Raw genomic sequence first — 6,000 nt, 5'->3', positions numbered from 1 at the left:
TTGCCTAGATAGAAAACCGAAATAGCCGTGGGTTTGCTTGCTGGTCTGAAGGATCTCTCTTCGAATCTCTATCATTTGTCAATGAAAGTAAAAGGCGCTGCAATCTCATACGTTCAGAATCAAACCCGCAGCTGTTGTTCGACTTTATTTCTTGACTAATTACAACTGAGTGTCGCATGAGCAGTTACGTAAACTTGTCTGGTATATTTGAACACAAATGCCGTTCTTCAATTAAAACTAACAGTACATTGTCAGGGACATTCAGTTCTATACAAACAAGAGACAGACAAGAGAATATTTCTACCGTTCATGTGGACTACGTGTTGACTTACTGATCGGAATAATTGAAAGGTTCGGGCTCATAGCCGATGCAGTGCGTGCTAATTAGAACAGCAACGCTGAGCTCTCAGCACCGTACTGAGCCCAGGTGTTTTTCTAAAGCTGTCAGGTGCAGTTCATTTACATGAAGGAAATCTCTTACTGGGTACGATTACAATGCAGTAAGTAGCACAGACTACTTAGGGAGTAGCCCGATGCGTTTAAAAACGACCCGAGCCAGGCAGGAGTCGAACCTGCAATCTCCTGATCCGTAGTCAGACGCGTTATCCATTGCGCCACTGGCCCTGGTGTGACACTGCAGGACTGTAACCCAGTGAGATCAGCACTGCAACTAGTAAAATATTACCCCCGGTCCATTCTTTTCCAAAAGTGAGAAACACCTGTTTTCTACATCTTGTCTGTTTTAAAACCATATCTCTTTAAACCAAACCAAGAGTTTGTCTTTTGCACTGATATTCTGATTCATTTCGATTTCAAAGAAAAAAAAAACATTATCTTCCAAAGCATCATAAAATTGTCCATTCTTCCAGACTCTACTTCTCTCTTGTAGTAGTACAGCAGACCTTTCCAGGTGAGCAGATCACAGAGTCCGAAATATGCTTCCTCCATCAAGCAAAGTACCTGAACATGACTCTGTCTTCATAAAAGCGCCCCTGTAATAAAGAAATTAAATCCGAAATCAAGAGGGCAGTTGCCTACTGAAGTTCAAGAAGTCATCAATTTTAACCTAGCAACACATTAAAGGCTGCATCTATACAAGTACGATTCTAGAAATGCTCACCAGATTACGTTTTAAGAAGGAACTGCGCCTCAGGTTCCGCCGAGATCTTAACTTGGATGGCAGGATTCAGAGTCCAGAGTGTGGACTGATGGCGCACGGAGGGTCCACATAATGTGGATCCCTCAGTTTTCTTCCGCGTGTTTAAACCACCAGCGTGTGACTCCCCTGTCCCCGTGACCTCATTGCTCTGCTCTCTCCTCTGTGCAGCCGAGCCCGATTCACGGTAAAGTGAAAAAAAAGATGCCCTCAACGTGGGATTTACTCTGGATCGAGGATAGATGTCACCTTTTTATCGTTGAACAGGATGTATGTGATGTGGCGACTAGGTTCAATTTTGTATCCTCTTTAAAAGATTAAGGACTGGGGTGAGCGTGATTTACCACCCTTTCAGCTAAGAACCCGACATGAGCACCGTTTAAGCTGCATAGACTCGGTCGTTTAACTCTTCTCCATTAGCAGGGTTAAGGTTAAAGAAAAAAAACATTGCTGACTTCTTTTTTTTTGCCAGCCGCTAGCGCTGATTAGCAATGTTTGTATTTCATGTTTTGCAAATTCCATCAATTTTAAGAAAAACAAGTCGCGTTAAAGACAGGAAATGAATACTTGCATTTAATTAAGTCTAGCCGTAGGCGGTTATCCACTGGGATTCAGACCCAGGGCTTCCTGTTTACTAGACAGGCGCTTTAACCAACTAAGCCACAGCGCCCCAGGAGTGCTGTCCTTTTGCAGCCACTTGGACACACCACTCAGACACATCTGCATTCGGTGTGTGCTCCGCCTGCTCGCTGAGCAAGTTGCCACCTTTACATACAATAGCAACATCGACACCAAGAGAAAGGATGACAAATGGCTTTTATCTGGAACTTTTCATGTCCAAGGAGCTCAATGTGCTTTCTGTGTACAACAGGGCCACTGAACTCCACGCTGGCCACTGAACCACAGCAGTGGCTTGCTGGCTTGACATCTCCCAAGGAAAATGTTGAAATCACGTGTGGAACAGGAAATTGACCCTCGAGTACGAGGGAAAAAAAAGAAAAAGATCATCTGGAGCATCAAAGGTGCATCATTTGGACACTTTGTGGGCTTGAAATACAAAGAAAATCATGTTCTATGGTACAAGATAAATACAAAACTTAAGCTTTTATTATAATTAGATTTGTTTATAAAGCATAAGCAATCATTTATTACATTAATATATGTAAAAATAACATTTTAGCATCATACGTTTAGTATATTTAGTCCCTAATGCTGAAAGAAATGATCATAGAACATGACTTCTTACCTTACCTGCGGTGTTTTTGATCCCTATTGCTCAATGCACAGTGAAAGCATTGCATACATGTGTCTGACAATGAGAAATGGGCCCCTGAGACAGTCATTTGCCTGTTTCACAAATGATCGTATTTTACTAGAGATTCTGTTTGGGATTCAGATGTGCATTCGGACAGCAATCCTTTTCAAGAAATGATACGTTCTGGATGAGGTCAAAGGTGCTGGAACACTGTATTTAGGATGTGTTTGCAGTTATTCTGTGTTTCTAGCTTCAACCCAGTGATATATATATATATGCTCACTGATTTTTTGGTACATGCCCAGGGCAATAATCATTATGAGGATTTATTTCCATATGTGCTAGAGGTAGTGTTGTGAAATTCTTCAACACACTGGATCGCAGGTTTAAACCTGCACTCTTACTCCTTAAATACCAACAAATGCAGATATGTAGCAATCATATTGTAGCTGACACTCATTTGCCTGTTTCACAAATGATCATATTTTACTAGAGATTCTGTTTGGGATACGGATGTGCATTCTGACAACAATCTCTTTCAAAAAATGATATTACCTTATTGCAGCTTTGCCCCTCTTGCCTCTTTGGAAAATATCTCCATCTTGTGGTCGTTGTTGGTAATGTCTTCTTATGCCCTTTTTTTATTTCAATTCTTTATTAGTTGATTCTAGAATCTCTACAATAGAGCTGAAAATATCAGTTTTGTAGCAGACAATATGACATTAGTTATAGTCCAATTAAGACTTTATTACCCTGTTTGTAACATAACAAATTAAAATTGATTAAAACTAAGTTTGGAACACCAGGGAACATAAAAAATGATTTTTAGGAAAACCATGAGGTTCTCTGTGTCCGATGCCTGCAAGGGGAGAAAGCTAGAATCCTTTGCTTTTTCAAAATTTGAAAATAAACATCATATAACAACAGCTTTCATTCCTAGGAGTGAAAAATAACAATTTTTGAAGACATATTAGTTTCTAAAACACTACAATAAAGTTAAAAACATCCGTTTTATATTACTTTTAGTATTTTTAGTGAAATTAGTCATTTATTGCACTATTTTTAATATAATCTCTAATTAAAAGTGAATAGAATTAAGTTTGGAGCAACAAGGAACACAAAAAAAAAAGATTTTAAGGAAAAAAATGATGTCTTCTGTGCCAGGTGCCTGCAAGGGGAGAAAGCTAGAATCCTACCCAGGCTCCTGGAGCTCTGTCCTGGCTAAAGGAGGGTGAATCCATCCCCTTCAAAGCTCCATGAAAAAATGATCATTTAAAATTTGAAAAAAAAACCATCATATAACAACAGTTTTCATTCATAGGAGTGAAAAACAACCATTTTTGAAGACATATTAGTTTCTAAAACACTACAATAAAGTTGAAAACATCCGTTTTATATTACATTAATTTTTGTGAAATTAGTCATTTATTGCACTATTTTTAATAAAATCTCTAATTAAAAGTGATTAAAATTAAGTTTGGAACAACAAGGAACACAAAAAAAAAGATTTTAAGGAAAAAAATATTGTCTTCTGTGCCAGGTGCCTGCAAGGGGAGAAAGCTAGAATCCTACCCAGGCTCCTGGAGCTCTGTCCTAGCTAAAGGAGGGTGAATCCATCCCATTCAAAGCTCCATGAAAAAATGATATTTTTAAATTTGAAAAAAAAAAAACATTATAGAACAACATCTCTTGGTCCACAGAGTGCAAAAATCCAACTTTGAAGAAAATCCATTGACTGATCCCCGAATCCTGAAGTTTCTTCGCATGATATCGGGCTTGCAACCACTTTCTGGAAAATGATGAAAAATGCCAAAAATGAAAAAAAAGTTATCAATTCTAGAGCCTAAGAGGAAACTAAGACAAATGTATATCTCCAAATAATTTTATGTGCTTCAGAAGAGCCCAGGAATGTTTTTTGCATACATGAAACCACGCCCGTTTGCACGTAAGCAGACATGGTTGCACACACGACTGCATGAAAGCACGCGTGCATGCAAAATCATCCTGTTGAGCATTTGAAAAGCCGCACCACGCCGCACTTGAAATAGCTCTTACATTAGTGGTAGACGCAGGAATCGCCTTTTTATTTACGCTCTTACCAACGCGATGGAAAGCAAAACAAAGCAAAGCAGAGCAAAACAAAACGAACAAACGAAAACCCTCACGTCCTGCACTTGCATATAACGCCGTTACGTGCCCAAGCGGTATTGTACGTCATCCTAGCACTGCACCCCGGGGCGTAAGGTATATGGGAACGAGCACACGCCACGAATCGTCTCGAATCACTCCCTACAGCTGTAAGGCGCCTTGAAGCGTGCACCCCCAACATTCTTCTTTGCGCATCTGTGAAAGGTAAACTCTTGAGCAAACTCTGAACCAGCTCTAAGGAAACTAATCTGATTAGACGTTACTTTGACTCATCTTTTTACTCTCAGTGCTGGATTGCTCAAACTCCAGCTAGGGTTAGGTTTAACATTCCCACGCTACTTAGACACTTTGTTTACGCTCAGTGCTGGATTTTGGGAACTTCAGGACGAGTGGGAATTTTCTCCTATCTGTCCATTCTGTTTTGTTTTGGAGACTCTTGGCTGCCTATGTTGTACAGTGCAGCGTGAAGGAAACATTTTCCAAAACTGTGTCAGCTCAAAAGTTGTAAGAAAACCTCTCCAGCTGCTTTAACTCTCTTCATTTTTGTCATTTAATGTGACAATCGATGTATAACTGGAGCCTCACATATGCAAATGGTGAGGCTCCAGTTCGACACCCAGTTCGACACCACTTTACAGTATATGACAAAAGCATGGCAGACTGTGCCGGACCAGCTGGTAAGTTCCGCTTATTTTGACCATATTAAACATTGGAAATCTTCCCACTTGCATTTGTGACACTTGATTTTGGCTCCACCTAAGACACTCTTAAATCTTCAAACACTTTTCTCTTCTCCCGCAACACTCTTGTCTGTCGGCACTGTGTGGCAGCGTTGCAGGACAACCCATCTCACCACGGAAAGGAACCTAACAGCTTTGGTAAGAGAGGAGAAAAGGACATGGCCCGTACGGGGCTCGAACCCGCGACCTTGGCGTTATTAGCACCACGCTCTAACCAACTGTCCTAACCGGCCTCGTGACAGTGCCCCTCTCTGTGCTGCAAAAAATCGAACTCAGGGAATTTCTTTTGTCCTCCTTTGAATAGAAAGCCGTGTAATTCAGTGTACGGGCTTTCTCATGCAGTTTCATGGTTTCACAGCATTATTCAGCTGATTTTAAATGTACCTAAAGGAGAAACATTATTGAAGACCATCAATTACCAAGAGCTTTTGTCAAAGGTTTTGGTGGTCATTTTTAATGACCACAGAGCACTATGACCTCGGTTTTACATCTCATCCAAAAGACAGCGCCCTTTTACAACACAGCTTCTCCGTCACTATATTGGGAGATTGGGACCCGCACAGACCTCAGGGTGAGCGCCTCCCTGCTGGCCCCATTAACACCACTTCCAGCTGGAAGCTTTGTTTTTCCCTGTAGCTCACCCTCATCCAGGTACTGACCTGGCTCACACCTGCTTAGCTTCAGTGGGTTTTCAGTTGCGA

General features: G+C 40.8%; 1 non-coding gene across 1 annotated transcript; it reads right to left on the bottom strand.

Moving 5' to 3' along the window:
• Nucleotides 1-551: 551 nt before the first annotated feature.
• Nucleotides 552-624, bottom strand: trnar-acg (transfer RNA arginine (anticodon ACG)). The gene has a single exon. It is a non-coding gene; the product is annotated as a tRNA-Arg (tRNA).
• Between the last annotated feature and the right edge of the window lie 5,376 nt (nucleotides 625-6,000).

Source organism: Lepisosteus oculatus, unplaced genomic scaffold (assembly GCF_040954835.1).
Source record: "Lepisosteus oculatus isolate fLepOcu1 unplaced genomic scaffold, fLepOcu1.hap2 HAP2_SCAFFOLD_225, whole genome shotgun sequence".
NCBI classification, from domain to species: domain Eukaryota; kingdom Metazoa; phylum Chordata; class Actinopteri; order Semionotiformes; family Lepisosteidae; genus Lepisosteus; species Lepisosteus oculatus.
The sequence above is the reverse complement of the archived record's forward strand: the minus strand, read 5'-3'. Positions and strand labels throughout refer to the sequence as shown.